General features: G+C 36.1%; 1 long non-coding RNA gene across 1 annotated transcript in view; it reads right to left on the bottom strand.

Annotated features, from left to right (window-relative positions):
• Positions 1 to 16,667, bottom strand: part of LOC118532201 (uncharacterized) — a 433,403-nt gene extending 416,736 nt beyond the window's left edge. Inside the window, exon 1 of the long non-coding RNA XR_013450149.1 lies at positions 16,580 to 16,667. This is a non-coding gene — a long non-coding RNA (uncharacterized LOC118532201). The remainder of the gene's footprint in view (positions 1 to 16,579) is intronic.
• Between the last annotated feature and the right edge of the window lie 505 nt (positions 16,668 to 17,172).

Below are 17,172 nucleotides of genomic sequence, written 5' to 3'. Positions count from 1 at the left end.
CTCTGTCTGATTCACCTTCTTCTATTGATATTTTGACCACAGAACTATTGATTAGATTACAAGTTTATTCATGTAAATGTCGTTCTACACAGGTATACATGAACCAGAAATATCATAGGGTTACTTCTGCAAATTCATTAAGTTTGATTCTCAGTATGTGAACAACCAAAAAGTGCCTTGTGCCTTATAAATCACCAAATATAATGATGTATTATTGCAGCTTGTGGCTAAAGTAGCAGTTGGAGAGGAATTTGAGCTAAGTACCCAGCAATATTAATATAGTAGCCATAATAATGTCAGTGGGATTCATCAATAGGGCTTGCTTTGGGACTTCATTGATCTCTCTTGGACCCCAGTAACACATGGAGGAATTTTGTTGAGAGATTTTGGTCCATTTCATTTTACTGGATTCCTCATGATATGTAGCATTATCTCTGAAAATAGAGCTATAGAAATTCAGACCCTATGATTTTCTCCACTAAGTTCTAGATTTTTTTTCTTTTTAAAAATCATCTTTGCTTTAATTAGGAATTCTGCAATTCCTTATGATTTTCAGAAAGCAGTTATAATAACTTTTAATTATACACAGAATAAATTGAGATATAGAGGGATTTGTACAACACAGCATTCTTCAGACTTTTAATTGTTAACAGCTGGGGCTCAGGATTCTGGGAAGTTAAAAGTCCCTAGAAACATAAGTACTTGAAATACTGTTAACATGTTATTACTATGATTCCTGGATGGTTTTAAATCAGCCACAAGTGTTTTAATATAGTCTATTAATGAATTTTTGCTAGAAGCTTTGCTTTATCATTTGGAAGGTTGGCCCTTAAACAATTCTCCTGTCACTTTACACCAAACATGAGGGAATTATATTTCAGCAAAGGAGATTTTTTTTTTTTTTAACTTAAAAGTGATTTACACCCCTGTATGACTGGTAAACTTTTTGGCCCTCAGAGATTATCAGAATTCCAAACACCGGTTCTATCCCTCTTAATCTGTTGACCTAGAGAAAGTTATATTCATTCTCTTAAACATTGGTGATCTCCTCATCTTCAGACCAAGGTAGATACAATACTTCTTAGAAGCATTTTGAGGTTTAGGTAGGATAATGTATTTAGAAGCACCTAACGCAGTGACTTACAAATGAAGTAGAATAAGAGAATTTAGTTAAATAAATTGTAGTTTCATCCATCCATCCAACAGTATTTGTTGAACATCCAAATAGGTCAAGAGATAATCAATAAGTATAAATTGATTTTGGATTAAGGGATGTATTTGATAGTCCCTCACTGTTTTTTCAAGGACTAAGAATAATGTGTTCATGGAAGTGTCTTACTTCAGTATGTACAGAGAAAACGAAGAGTTGAGGAGTCACTAAAACATTTCAGACTCCAAATCCGTTCTAAATGCTAGGAGTCTGAATTTTCCATATTTGTTTCTGACGTTATAGAATGGTGATGCAAAGTGGTTAAGAGCATGGGTTGGAAATCACAGCTCAGGAAAATAAAGTCTCTGCCTGGTCCTTTCTTGGCTCTTTCACCTTGGGCAATTTATTATGCTTCAGAGTCCTCCCCTGTAGGGTATAAGAACTAAGAGGGCTATCTCATAGGGTTGCCATGAGGATTAAATACATCAATTCATGTCAAGACTGGCACATTGTAAGCATCTAATAATTGTTAACTATTTTTTTAATTGCATAAACTTACTTAGCTTCCTCATCAGTTATGTAGACACAGAGTAAGATACCAAAAAGCATGATTTTAACTTCCTAAAAAGATATTTTAGTTTGACTCATAAATTTTTGCCTTTAACCTCCTTTGGTGAAGGCTTTAAACATTACTCTTAGTGTGGGAGGCACTTTTTTTTTCCCTTTTTGAAAGTGATTATAATTCTCCATCTTTTGTTGTTGTTGTTGTTGTTGTTGTTGTTGTTGTTAATGCATGAAGATTTTCAAAACTCCTGAGAAAATTTCTCACACCTTTAATCAGAAACAGGGGGAGAAAAGCATAAATCTTGAACAGGTTGAGAGACAACTATGTAAAGAACAGATTCACTGACAATGGGAACAAAACACGGTAATAGACAACCAGAGTGTCTTCTTTCATTTTTTGACCTTTAATTGAAAGATTGAAGATAAGTAGTTCCTGCGAGAAAGCAAAAGGCTGATTCACTTGCCCTGTAGCTTAAAGTAAAAAGCTTCCTGGAAGCCTTACTATATATTATGAATCACTCTCTTGTCACTCTAAGAAGTTCACAGCTAAGTAAAATGCTGGAAATGGATTGATGGTTCTATGACAGGCACCAGGGCTGAAGGAAGAGGTGAAAGGCCTCTAGATAATACATCTGGGCCTCCCTCAAGACATCTTTTGCAAAGCTGATGTTTCTGAACTAAGGCTTTCCTGCCTCACTGTACTAGAAAAAAATTGCTCTTTAAAAATTCCCATTATTTTAAAACATTCCAATCCATCGAGCAAGGTTATGAAAAGCCAAGTGCATTTTATTGTCCTTTAAATTTAAATATTCCCTGTGTCTTCAGAATTATCTCAAAGGAATATCCAAACATAAATCCTAAAGTACTAGTAGTCTTTATTAAGGAAGCCATTGAAAATCCCATAATAATTGGACCCTGGACAAGAAGCTACTGAAAAAAGGAAAAAGCTGAACTCAAGCCAGTATCTGACATGTCATTTAACTGTCCATAAAGTCACTTTTTTCATCACTCTTCCTCTAAGTCAATCAAACTCATGTGTTTTTGCATTTACCAACTATAATTTAGCCATAATTGTTATTAATTCTTTATAGATTTTAAAGCTTTCACCAACTAGGCCCATCTAAATATTTAGTGGTTGGCAGCCACTTCCTAGTATAAATTAAGGGATCATTTGTTTCTTCCCGCCAATTTTCGTTTGATATATTGGACTCATACACTATGAAGAGCATTCTTAAAAATATTTTATCTACACAGTGATGCAAAGATCAAAGAATCAGTCTAGTTGACTGAACAGAATCAAAGATTTATTCAAATTCTGTAAGAAAAGGTAGCTTAAAGTTAGTATATGAAAGCACAAAAGAGTCAATGGTGTCTATGTTAGGGACAGTTCAGTTATAATGAGAGGATCTAGAAAGTTTCTTGGATCTTAGATACTGGAGAGAAAGGTAGAGAAGAGAGGGAGGGAGGGAGGGAGAGAGAAAGAGAGGTGGGAGGGTGAGGGGGAAAGAGAGGGGGAGAATGTTAGGTCTAGGAAACTCAAGGTGACATTGCATAGAGGGGAGAAAGTGCAATATGGTTTTTGGAAGAGTGAGTGACCCTATATGGCTTGAAGGAAGAATATGAGAACTATAAAGTTAGAAAAAAGAGTTGAGTGGAGGCTGATGGTGTCTTGGTTAATATTAAACAAATTAGCCATTTACTAAGCTATAAAAGAGAGGCCACACGTTATAATAAAAATTGCTTGGTTTTATTATCAGATGGACTTAAGAGTTACATAATGGATCTGATTCCCACTAATTGCATGATGCTAAGCAAGTTACTTAATCTATTTGAGCCTCACTTATCTCATTTGTATAATGCAAATCATACCTAATTTTTAAGTGTCTAAAATTTACAGGTATCTATATGAAATATCTGTCATTATGATTAGAAATTCTTAGGCATATAACAAATGATTACTAATGATAAGCATTCACTGGAGTTTACTATTCTGTAAACTATATTAAGTTTTGTTATTTTTAAAATTATTATTTTAGAACTAGTATGCTCACCAGAATTTAGGTTCCTGAGGGCAGAGACTGCAATCTGTTATTTACTGCTATATTCCTAGTGATTAGGAACATTTCCTGGATTATAACATTTAATCAATCAATCAATATTTGTTAAATGAATAATAATCATACTCAGTTTATTATTACAAACATTCATCACTGTCAAAATAAAACTTTAGAAAGATTAATCTGGAAGTTCTATGCAGGAAGGATTAGAGTGAAGAGAGGTAGGAGCCTCCTTTGTGAGGATAACATCACAATAACCTAGATGAGAAGTCATGCATGATTGTGAGAATAGATGGAATAAAAGGGAGATGTTCAAAAGACATTATGGTGAGTGGTGCTTTGGTGGCTCAGTTGATTAAGCATCTGCTTTCGGCTTAGGTCATGATCCCAAGGTCCTGGGATCAAGCCCTGCATCAGGCTCCCTTCTTCTCCCTTTCCTCTGCCTGCCCCCACCCCCCGGCCCCACTCCTGTGTGTCTGCTCTCTCTCTCAAATAAATAAATAAGTAAAATCTTTAAAAGAAAAAGACATTATGATGGAGCAAAGAACTGCTAGAATTCAACAACTGATAATATGTGCTAAAAAGAGATAAGCTGTCTCAATACAAATTTAAAAATTGATGATGCTTAAGGTTTTGAGTCTCAGCACTTAGAAGGATATGGATCTTAATTCACCAACATGAGGGTATCAGGAGAAAGAGCTGATCTGCAAAGGAAGTGAACAAGTCAAGTCTAGATATTGTGTGTGTGTGTGTGTGTGTATACACACACATACTGAGTGTTTTCTATGTCAAGAACTGTGAAAAGAGGTTCATATTCATTATCACATTAAATCTTTCTCAGTAGTTATATGAGGTAGATGTAATAACTACTCACTCTGTACACAAACAAGGAAACTGAGGGATACAGTCATTGGATAACATGCCCAGGGCAAAACAGACAGAATGTGGCCCAAGTGAGACTATCTTGACTGTCTTCACTCCAGAGATTCTAACTATGAGGCTCCACTGCATAGTTCAAGTATAAGGGATCTGGAACATATTGGAGGGGAAGGAATACAAATTGTCTAATAATTCAAATGAAGAGTTTGTCATTTCACCATTATAACAGTCCCACAATACATTGTGAATGATTTTTTTATTTTTAAGAAATCCCTTTCATATTACTTCTGGAAGTGGTTGCATAATAGAATCCTTTGCCAGATAATCCCATATTTAATTGTTCAATCACAAATATTTAATTCTAAGCAGAGGTTGGCAAAACTACAATTCAGTTAACTCTTAGGGTGGTGATAAAGACCCCAGTGGAGAAAGGGACAGCAATAGGGGGAATCCTAGGTGACACAGACCTTTCTCCATGCTGAATCTAACAACACTCACCTCATGTTTTACCCTCAACTGTGTATTTTATTTATGAATTTCCTCAGAAACTATTAGAAATACATTAATTTCAATTCTCAGTGTTCAATTTTCAATTTTGAAATATAAATGGTGAAAGCAAACTTTTGGTTTGTATGTACTTAGTTGATTCATGGGATGAGCTCTAACAAATGTCCTAAAGAATCCTCCCTCTATCTGCCATTTATCCAAACAAAGAACACTATTATTCCAGCGAAGTGTGTAACTTTAGCAACATTTCTAATTCATCAGGACCATTCTCTTTGCTTACATTTTAGTTATCACGCTATACCTCAACAAGTGCTTAATTGCAAATCGAAGTTGTTTTTAGGAAATGATGTTTTAAGCATCTAATGCCATCATGCTATCGAGGCCAGTATGTCACCTAACAAATTGAAGGAAAATAGCCGGATGTCCAAGCAATAGTTTATAGTTGATTTTACTAGACAGGAAGTAGCTCTGTGTCTCATAATCTGTAGAGATACTGAAGTGGTCTTCAGTTAACTACAAGGCCTTGTGGACACAAAAAATTAGATTTTACATCAGTCGCTAACGAGTAGACAATGTTAAGCATAACACAGATGTGAGACCATGTATCTGCAACTATGTCGTAAGGAAGGAAGTGCTCATCATTAGATATTTATTAAAGCTTCATTATGGGGCTAGTTGACAATAGAAAAGTTGTTTGTGTGTAGTTACATGGACTTTTTTACTTCTCTATTGGTTGCTCATGGTTTTTTGAGTTCGTAGAAGGGAAATCAAAAGCTTGCCCTTTTCAACTCTGTATACTTCAGAGTACTTGGCACAGATCTCTGTTCTTGATGTGTCCTCAGTTAATTATTATTAAATTGAATAGAAGTTGAGATTCCAAAATAATTTAAATTAGAGAGCAGAGAAGCTCAAAGGGTACAAAATTTCAGTTACACGATGGATAAATCCTAGAGATCTATTCACAGCCTGGTGCCTATAATTAATACTTTATGATATACTTAAAACTCTGCTAAGTGCTCTTATCATAAAAATAATAATAACAATTAATAAAGAGGGTGGGAAGAAACCTTTCCAGGTGATGGATATGTTTGTGGCACAGATTGTGGTGACAGGTTCATGTATGTATGATTATGCCCAAACTCATCAAGTCACATACATTAAATAGGCTTTTTCTGTGTCACTCATGCCTCAACAAAGTGGTTTAAAAAAAAAAAAAGCCCTACATTCTGAACTCACATGAAGTATTTTGCCACCTAAAAATTTTTGGCTCTGGTGCAAATCGATTTTGGGGTAATTCAGTGGGCATACAGTACCTCCATATTCCCTAACTCAGAAGGACCTGGAAGTTGCCAGCACAGAGACAGATAACAGCACGGCACAGGGTTGTACAGCTAGGAGCACACTTGTAGGAGCAGCTCTGGTGAGGCTAAGTCAGGATTAATTTCTCAGGGGTCATGGATCCTATCTGTCTTCCCACTAGATACTCACTAGGCACTCCAGCCTTCTGTGGGAACTTTGAAATGGAGCAATACAGTCTCTGAGCTGGAGTCTGCTAAATAGCTTTTTCTCTAGGAACTTTCAATTACTTTATTAAGGACAGCAACAGTTTCTTTGAGTAGAGTCAAGAAAAGGGGACGCATAGGAAAACCCTTTGCAGCAATGGATTTCTTGATTCCAAGAAATAACAGGTTCCCATATTCATCTGAGGCTCTTTCTTAACTGCCACATTGAAGAGGTTCCGTCGGACCCCTTGCCAAGCTTACTTCTGCCCTGGGTGTAGAAAGCATATTATACAGCCTGAGAATGGAATTAATGCTCAATGGAGGCAGGTGAGTGTACAAGGACTAGATTATTAACACTCTAGTAGCTTCACAGTTAATGGAGAGAGGCACTCTTTTCCTTGGAATTAATTTGGTTTATATTATAAAGGATACAGTGGATGAATTAGATTCTTTTAAGCTTTTTCTAGCCTAGACAAAGCTTGGGTTGTCCTGGAAAATGGAAATGAAAATAAAAAGGCTTTATAGGTCTCATCTTCGAAAAGCATTTTTTTGCTATCAAAGAGCAGAACTACTAAGCAGAACTGACATTCCAAATAGGTGGTGGCAATAATACCCCATGAAATAGAATAGGGTAAAAATTTCTACTTGGACTCCATTAGTTCTGAATTTATTATAATATTGAGGTAGACTGAAAATAAGTCTACTTTTAAAAAGGGTTTACTACTAAAAACTGCAATAAAATAGGACAAAATATTATCATAGGTGGCTCCCATCAATTTAGGTTCTTTCTTAACTATCTGATGCAAGAATATTTGCAACCAATTAGTAAAAGCATGAACTAAATAAATAATAACAAGTGGTATTCATCTATTCATTAAAATGTCAGGATGTTCCCTGGTAAGAGCTTGATTTTTTCATTTTTGTTAACATTCATATAGGTACCAATTATTTTAAAGACAGCATTACAAAGAAGGGATTTGTATCAGTGACTTGGAGAGAAAGTACTTGGTGCCAATCTATATAAGAATGGCTGACTTTTATTGAATGTTTAATATATGCTAGCACTGTATCTGCATTATGAAATTTAATTATCATAACAAATGTAGCAGTTGGGTACTTTCTTATTATGTTTTATAGACTAAAATATTATAGCTTAAGCAGTTAAAAGCAACTTGCCCAAGGCCAAATGGCTAATATATGGCCCAGACAGGGCTCAGAGACAGGTCTGTCTGACACTGAATCAGGTGCTTTTAACTCTTCTGATGTACTATTCTCTACTTCTGCTTACAAAATGATTTTCATGTATAATCTCTAACACAGCAGCATTAAGAAATTATAAGTTCTATTATAGAAAGAAATCCTGCATGATGTACTTACTCATCATATGTAGCCTGGCTATTATTGGTCAGCCTTTTAAAAACCATGTTGTTTTGTTAATTATCAGGGATTTGTTCCTGTGTGTGGTAGAGTACAAAGGACAAAGTCAGGAAGGACATCAGTATAGTAAGTGAAGGGTGACAATATGAAAGTGGGCAATACAGGAGAGAAGGATCATTTTTATAGCTGTAAAAATAAGAAGTAAAAGTTCAATTACAAAACCATTACCCTCCTAAAAACCTACCACTACTTTGGCCTATTCCTTACTTTATGTGTTAAAGATATTGATGCCTTCACTAGTATAGAAATTACATCAAAATTCTAACAGTTTACTATTGTTTCAAAATCAAAGTAGAAAACCTGCTTTGTAAGAACAGAAATAAATAAAAGTTTATTTCTTCAAAACAGTACTAACTCAGATATCACTAAATGATAAGACTATCATTCTCTCAGTAATTTTTTTTTTTAAAGATTTTATTTATTTGACAGAGAGAGCACAAGCAGAGGGAGAGAGAGGGAGAAGCAGGTTCCCTGCTGAGCAAGGAGCCCGATGTGGGACTCGATCCCAGGACCCCGGGAGAGTGACCTGGGCCAAAGGCAGCCGCTTAACCGACTGAGCCACCCAGGGGCCCCTATTCTCTCAATAATTATGACCTATATAAACTTTTATGTTGTTCCTAAGTAGAATCCAACTCTGAACTTCTTTGGCATAGCAAAACACTGTTGAATCACACATTAAAAAACCCCACTTAGACTTTTACAAAATAGACTGTAAGAGCCTCAAGGGACCCACTATTGGCTCTGCTGTCAATAATTCATGGATTAGAGTCTACCCATAGGCTTTGATTTGATATACAAGATAAAATGATCTAAAAAGTGTGTATTAATGTAACGAAAAAAATTCAATTTTGGCCTAGGATCAATTTACACTTTATAAAATTTAAGACCACATTCACAGTTAAGGAAGAAAATGCTTTATAATCTTTTCATACCCCATTAAAAAATAAAGACTAAAGCAGGGGAGGAGAGATTTATTATAAGGAGTTGGCAATTCTGATCATAACTGCAACTGAGAATAGGAAAGCTTATGGTCTAAATTCTAGTATGAGCCTGATGGCAGAAGACCAATGTTCCACCTCGAAGACCATCAGGCAGATAGTGAATTCTCTCTTGCTCAGCATTTTGTTCTATTCAGGCCTTCAGAGGACTGGATGAAGCCTGCCCACATTGGGGAAGGCAATTTGCTTTACTCAGTCTACCAATTAAAAGACTAACATCATCCAGAAACACCCTTGCCAACACACACAGAATAATGTTTAACATTATATATTAACAAATATACGGGCATTCTGTAGCCTAGTATATTTGACACATAAAATTAATCACAAGTACCTCAATGTAAAACATTCCCAAATTTAAATCATCTCCCCTTCCTATCTCCACTAAGAGCTGCGGTCAACCCCACAACCCAGGCTTATTCTGATTTCTCCACTCCGTTTTCAAGGGGTCAGGAAAGTTAACAGTATCCCAGACAACTGTCCCCTCCCTTCTATGTAATGCTACATTGTTTTTGCTCAGATCTCCATTTTCAATGGCACGGCCTATTGGAAAACCTAAACTCCAAGTCTTTCTGCTTCTAATGTTGCCCACTTTACAACTTTCTCTAGTACTGTAAAACTTATTTTTCTAAAATGCAATTCTGATCATAATATTGCCCTGTTTAAAATTAGTCTTTGATTCTGCATTATTTGCAAGTAAGTTCAAGCTTCTTAATATGAAATTATTCAAACTGGGTTTTGGCTACTTTTACGGTCACATATCTCACCATTCCCCCAGTGTATCATTTTTACCCTATAGTTGAATCAACATATTCTGAATCTATGAATACTTATGTTATGGGCTAAATGTGTCACCCCAAAATTCGTATGTTTAAGTTCTAATCCCCAATACCTCAGAATATGACTGTATTCTCTACTTTAAAGAGGTAATTAAGTCAAAATGAAGTTTTTAGGGTGGGCTCTACTTCAATATTACTGTTGAACTTATCAGAAAAGGAAATTAGGACAGGTTCATATGGTGGGAAGACCATGTGAGGACACAGTGAAAAGACTGGTATCTATAAGATCGTCTTCAGAAGAAACTAACCCTGCCAACATCTTGATCTCCAGAATTGTGAGAAAATAAATTTCTATTGTCTAAGTCACCTCGTCTGTGGTACTTTGGTAGGGCAGCCTTAGCAAATGAATACAACAAAATAACATTCATTTAAGTGCCCAACACAATATGTACTAAATGTTTTCTTCCCCTTACCTTGACATGCCTTTCCTTATTTTGTCTCCCTGGTATGAATTCCATTCATCCTTCATAATTCAGCTCAACTGCATCTAAGAAATGACCTCTTTGCCCCTGCTAAGTACTTCATACACTCTGTTCTTTGGCATGTATAACTTCATGCTTCATTTTGTTAGGATGACTTTAATTTGATTGGGAGAATACTCTGGACTCAACAATTTACTACGAATTCTGGAGTTATAGCAATCCCAGGATTAGGCGAGATACTTGCCTGGATTTTTGTTTCTATTAACCAGAACCACCTGGTAACACCCTCTACTCCTTTGCCTCAGACTGCTTTTACCCTTTCTTATAGTTGATATTTAAGGTTAATAGTTCTGGGTATTCATCTGTTGATCTATTAATGCTGGTTAAAAGGGAGAAATTAAAGTACCAAAGTGTTTTTACAAAACTCAAATGATGCAGTGCTCCTGGCTGAAGTGTCACAAGGAGATGGGAGATAAACTCCCAGGACAAGGAAAAAGCATTTTATAGTGATTGGATTGATTCAGTCTGTACTTATAATATATCCTCTACCCAAAAAAACTCCATAACATAAAATAATGATGATTAATTTAAGGCAGACATTGGCAACTGTTTTCTGTTGCACCAGACAGTATATATTTTCAGCTCTGCAGGATGTAGGTCTCTACTCCAACTACTCAAATCTGCCAATGTAGCACAAAAGCCACAATAGGCAAAATGTAAGTAAGTGTCCCAATATAACTTTATTAAGAAAACTAGGTGATGGGCTGGATTTGGCCTGCAAGCCTAGATTTGCTGACCTCTTATTTAGAGAATGGGGGGAAAGGGTGAAAGGATATTTCCTTAACTTGGCAAAGGGCTTTGAAAAGCAGCCCAGGGAATTTAGATTAGCTGTGGCCAGTTTAACTCCTGGCAATACACTAAACATTAACTATAGATATTCAAAATTATCAGAAGAGTTTCATAGACAACTTCTAAGAAGAACAGAAAGAGAAGTCCTGAACTTAAACTCTGGAATATTTCTACGATGAAAGGCCTGAAAGAGTACATGGAAGGTTGGGGAGCCTGGGTGGCTCAGCTGGTTAAGTGTCTGCCTTCGGCTTGGGTCATGATCTCAGGGTCCTGGGATGGAGTCCCGAATTGGGGTCCCTGCTCAGCAGGGAAGTCTGCCTCTCCCTCTCCATCTGCCTCTCCCCCTGCTCATGCGCTCTCTCTCTCTCTCAAATAAATAAATAAAATCTTAAAAAAAAAAAAAAAAGAATACATGGAAGGAAAAAATAAAGGTCAACCAGAGGAGAGGAACAGGCTGATGAAGAAATCTTCTTAATCACAGATCCCTTTGCCAATTAATTCTCTTCTACATTTTAATCTCTATCATTCGTGTCTACAAGTCATGAACACTGTGCTCTAACCCTTGTTACAATTTAGTCATCATTACTTTTCCCAGTATAGAAATGCCCTTTTGATTCCAGCAGTAGCTCAGCACTTCCTAAAATACGTATCCATGATCTAAAACAGACAAACAAACAAACAAAACAAGAACAGACTCATGAATACAGGAAACAAACTGCTGGTCACCAGACGGGGGAGGTGTAGGGAGACAGGCTAACTAGGTAAAGGAGATTAAGAGGACAAACTTCCAGTTATAAAATAAGTAAGTCATGGGGCTATAAAATGCAGCCTAGGGACTACAGTCAATAATACTGTAATGGCTTTGGAGGTGACAGATGGCAACTAGACTTACGACTGGGATCATTCTGTAACACATATAAATATCGAACCCCTAGGATGTACACCTGAAACAAACAGGGATACTGTATGTCAATTATACTCCAATAAAAGTTAATTAATTAATTAACTAATCAATTAATGTGTACCCATGGACATAAAAGACAATACTAAGTTCTAACCCACTTCCCCTGTTCTTAACAGAATCGCAAATTTGTTCAGGGTAGCAATGTACTGAGCTAAGAATTTCAAATTCTAAGCTTCCTTGCAACTAGAGTGGCCATATGAACTTGTAGCGGCAATACCATATGACGCCATTTTGCTATCTCCTCACTTATATCTTTCTCTTCTTCCTATTTGAAATAAGAGTGAGATATCCAGAGAAGCAGCAGCCACCCTGCAACAAGAAGAATGAAAAACACCTGCTACGAATGACAGAACAAGAAGCTAAAATGAATCTGAGTCTGGATGACAGCCTTAAGCAGTAGCACCTGCCTTGGGTTGACCAACTCTACATTTCTGATTACATGAAAAAGAATACAACTCTAAGTCACTGGTAACTGGACCCAGTGTTTTTTTCTGCCCACACATCAAACTAATAAAATAAGTAATCCATGGTTATAGTAAACATGAGAGGATGATTGTATTAGTTTTCTATGGCTGCTATGGCCACCAACTTAGAAGTTCAAAACAATGCAAACATTATTTTATAGTTCTTTAGGTCAGAAATCTGACACAGGTCTCACTGGGTTAATAGCAAGATATTGGTGTGCTGTGTTCCATTCCGGAAGCTCCAGAAGAGAATCCCTTCCCTTACCAATTCCAGCTTTTAGAGACCACACATATTTTTTGACTCATGCCCCATTCCTCCATCTTCAAAACCTTTCTTCAATAATTGTATCTCTGACTCCAGCCTAGAAAGGTTCTCTGCTTTTAAAGACTCACACGACGAGAGACCGAGCCTGGATAATCCAAGATAATCTCCCCATAGCCAGGCCCTAACTTAATCACATGTGCAGATTTCCTTTTGCCATATAAGGTAAATATTCACAGGTTCTGAGGATTAAGATGTGGATATCTTTGGGTAGCTACTATTCTGCCTACCACAATAACAAAAAGAAAACCACATAAATTGTGAATTTTATGTCTGGGTCTCCTGGTATAATTCAAGATTCTTGTATAGAGTTATGCAAATAATAGAAGGATAATAAAAAATAACTATCTTACCAGAAATGGGAAGTATTATACCATTTTTTAAAACTCCATACTATAGTAATACTATCATATCAGCAATAATCTACCTTTCCAGGATGGATAATGAGCCTGAACTTCCCTAAAATTGGAAATGCTTAAAATTGAATTAGGCAGAAATAATGATAAATTTCTATTATTCACACATGGTTTGCTGCAATTTTTCAGCAGGACAGATTATAGAGGTAGAAAATTTTATAGAGCAAATGACTGCTTCTCAGGAAAAGAAATACTTTTAGAAATCAAAAAGTGGTAATTTATACAAAAACTTACGTAAATAACAAATATTTTAAAATCTTTTATAATCTATGAGTTTCCACATATATCATCCCACTTAATCCTACATTTTTCCTAGTATTGAGGAATATTAAAAAGGTATTTTTGATTACTCTCTCCTACTTCATCTTCTGTATCTGGTAAACCACCAAATCATTTAACTCTTTTGCAGAGAATCCTTTTGTTTTCCATATCCTTGCCATACCCACTGTCAACAGTCATGCCCAGGTACCACATAATTTAGTGTTTAAATTACTTAGTTTCTTTTATCTTAGATTCTTACCTCTATATATATCCTACATGTTGCTACAATGTGTACTATATTTACAATATAGCCTATATGCTGCTGCCAGAACTATCTAGAACCAAAAATTTTCCAAGTATTCTAGGTTTGTGATGGATCCTCCCATTTAAGGGAAGCTTGAGAAGTATCGACCCATCCTTTCATTTAACACTTCTAATAGCCAATAACATTATGTTTTGCAAGGCTCTCTATAATATGTAGCATGGGCAAATTTTTTTGTTATTTGGAAAATAGCCCTTCCTATTTTCATTTAATTCCCTATTTTTAACATTTTAAGCCACATGCACTAAATTCCCTCTCTCTTCAGCATAATACATTTTCAAATATTTGAAGACAGTTGTCATATCTCTTCTAAAACACATATTGTCCCAGTTAAGCATTCACCATCCCCAATTCTTTCTCATCGCAACTGGAAGCTCAAGATTTTTCTACTGTCTTTTTGGTATATCACAGTTCACCAGTGATACACTGAAAATTTTATTGCTTGGGTTAAATTGAGTACTGCTAAGACCAGGACATTGCAGTGTACAAGGAACGGGTGAATGTGGCCTGTTTTTTATATTGCCTATGTTTACTATGAATTCTGTGACTTTCATGTTATAGTTTCTTCCATGACTTTTCATATGACCTACTTCAAACATGATCTCTGCCATTCTAATATTTTACAATTTATATTTTAAAATAAATATTTATTACAGATGTAATATTTGTTCATTTAAAAAATAAGATAAGTAAAAAAAGAAAAAAAAAACATAATCTTGGCATTCAAAGAATTACTAACCACTTGAACCTAAATAAGAAAATCACATTTTCTATTTAATAGATCAAATAATTTGGATCAATCTTCCAACCAAGGATAACTAGAACAATCAGATAGATAACAGATAGATATATCTAGATAGAGAGATAGATAGATATAAAGACATATAAATATCCTTGAACACTAATAAGAGGAAGAATATTTATTTTACTGGTGCCATATCCAATCACAGATAGAAATCCAAAGAGGTAAACCAGCACTTGGGACAGACTTTCTGTTGGCAATATTGAACATGATAAGAATCTAAGAAGCACTTCTGATAATATCTCAGGGAAGGGGAAAAAAAATCTTTGGAGTCCAAGGTTCCAAAAACATGGAAGTATTGGTATCTCTAATACTATGGAGTGGGACCTTAAAGGGCTGCAACCTAGGAAAAGAGTGAATCCAAAATAGAAACAGATTGTTCTCACAGAGATGTTAAAAAAAGGAAACTACAAATATCCTTAATTCCTGGGACTTGGTTAAAGTAATCTCAGATTGCTGGTGTACTCTGACACTCAGCAGAAGTAACTATAAATCCTCCATGCGGGATTACAACATTACTTTAATCCTCAAATTATTTCTATTTCAAATATATATATAAATTATAAATTTTCAAATGTAATGTCCGTTACACAATCAAAATGATCAAGCCTATGGGAGGTAAGACTGTATGAACGAAAACTAAAATAAGCAACAAACAAAACAAACAAAACAACAGGGGCCCTAGATCTGAAAATATAACTCACATATTTTAATGTAAGAAGTTGAGAATTTTGAAAGGGAATTATTAACAATATGAGGGGAGTTAAATTTGAAAGAAAATAGAACTTTTTGAACTGAAAAAAAAATACCACATATAAAATTAAGAATCCAATGAATATGTTTAAGAAGATAACCTCTCTTATAACCATAAAAACAAAAGAATGAAATATAAGAATATCAAACCCAACACTATATAAAAAGGATAACACATCATGACAAGTTGTGCTTTATTCCAAAAAGGCAAGTTTGATTTAAGATTTGAAAAGCAATCAATAGAATTCACCTCCTTAGCAAAATAAAGGAGAAAAGCCATATGGTTCTTTCAAGGAAGCAAAAAAAAAAAAAAAAAATCACTGAATACATTTCAACACCTATTTATTCTAAAAACTCTCAGCAAAGTAGGAATATAAGGAAATTACCTTAATCAGACAAAACCATCTATAACAAGAGCATCCTGATAATGTATTAGACAATTTCTCCAGATCCAGTAAAAAAACAAGAAACTCAACTATCTTCATTTGTTTTAGATAATTACTACAGGTCTTGGCCAGCAGAAAAGCCATAAAAAAGACTTCTGGTCTGGCTAAGGCAGATTTGTGTTTAAGTTGCCTCCTGGACTCTGCCTTTCAGAACTAAAAACTCTGGACATAGCACAACCAACAAGCACAGGAAGACACGTAAAGGTGAAAAAAAGAAGGCAACTGCCTTGGGATCTTGGGACTTTAGAGGACTAGCAGCACAGTGAGTTCCCTGGTTTCCTTATTGGTTGCCATATATCCCAGCAGGGTGCTGCAGAAATCTCCAACCCAAAACCTGTAATAAGCGCATGCACATGCGTGCACGTGCACGCACACACACCCATCCAAGAAAAGCCTATTCCACTTACCCAAAGGACCAGAAATATGTGGCTTTACAAGATTTCTTTTTGGCAATACCCACCAGTCAAACACCAAGAGAAAAACCGCACCACCTCCTACAAGGTTTCCACAGGGCTGCACAGGGAACTGATCTAATCAACCCCAGCCCTGCTTGGCAGAAGCAGACGGCTGCTTTCCAATTCTCCTCCCCAGTGGTGTGGGTAGGAGCTAATCTTCCATCCCTTACCTGGCCAAAGCTGTCAGCATTCCAATTCCCTGATCAAGGTGGTATCAGCAGAGCGGAGACCTGATCTTCATCCCACGTAGGCCAGAAGCAGACGGTGATTCCCTCATGTCCCACCTGGAAGTAGGCAATGCTGCAGTTACCCCACCAAGCTACTGTTAGTGGGGGTCCCGCTACAAGTTGGGCCCCACTCCTCCCCAGCTGCAATGAGACTGTACAAGGTGCTGTCAGTCAGAACTAGTCAATACTCTGTTTCCTCTACTCCTGGTGTTACCAGAGCTCCACTGGGAGCCGAACTTACACACCTACCCAGTAGCAAGAAAACTGAGTGAGGCAGTGCAGAGTGAGGCTAATTGACACTAAACATAGATCCCTATCTTACATGCTTATACCATATGCAAAAGTTTACTTAAAATGGATCACAGGCCTACATGTGATAGGTAAACAATAAAGCTTCTAGCAGAAAATAGAATATTATCGTAACTTTAATGTAGGCAAAAGATTTCTTAAACAGTACCCAAAACAACTACTCAAAAATAAATAATCCTTTGAATTTATGAAAATTAGAGTTTTTTATCAATAAAAGGACACCATTA

The sequence above is a fragment of the Halichoerus grypus genome, chromosome 8 (assembly GCF_964656455.1).
Source record: "Halichoerus grypus chromosome 8, mHalGry1.hap1.1, whole genome shotgun sequence".
Lineage (NCBI taxonomy): Eukaryota > Metazoa > Chordata > Mammalia > Carnivora > Phocidae > Halichoerus > Halichoerus grypus.
Note: the sequence above shows the minus strand (reverse complement) of the source record. Positions and strands in the feature narration are given on the sequence as shown.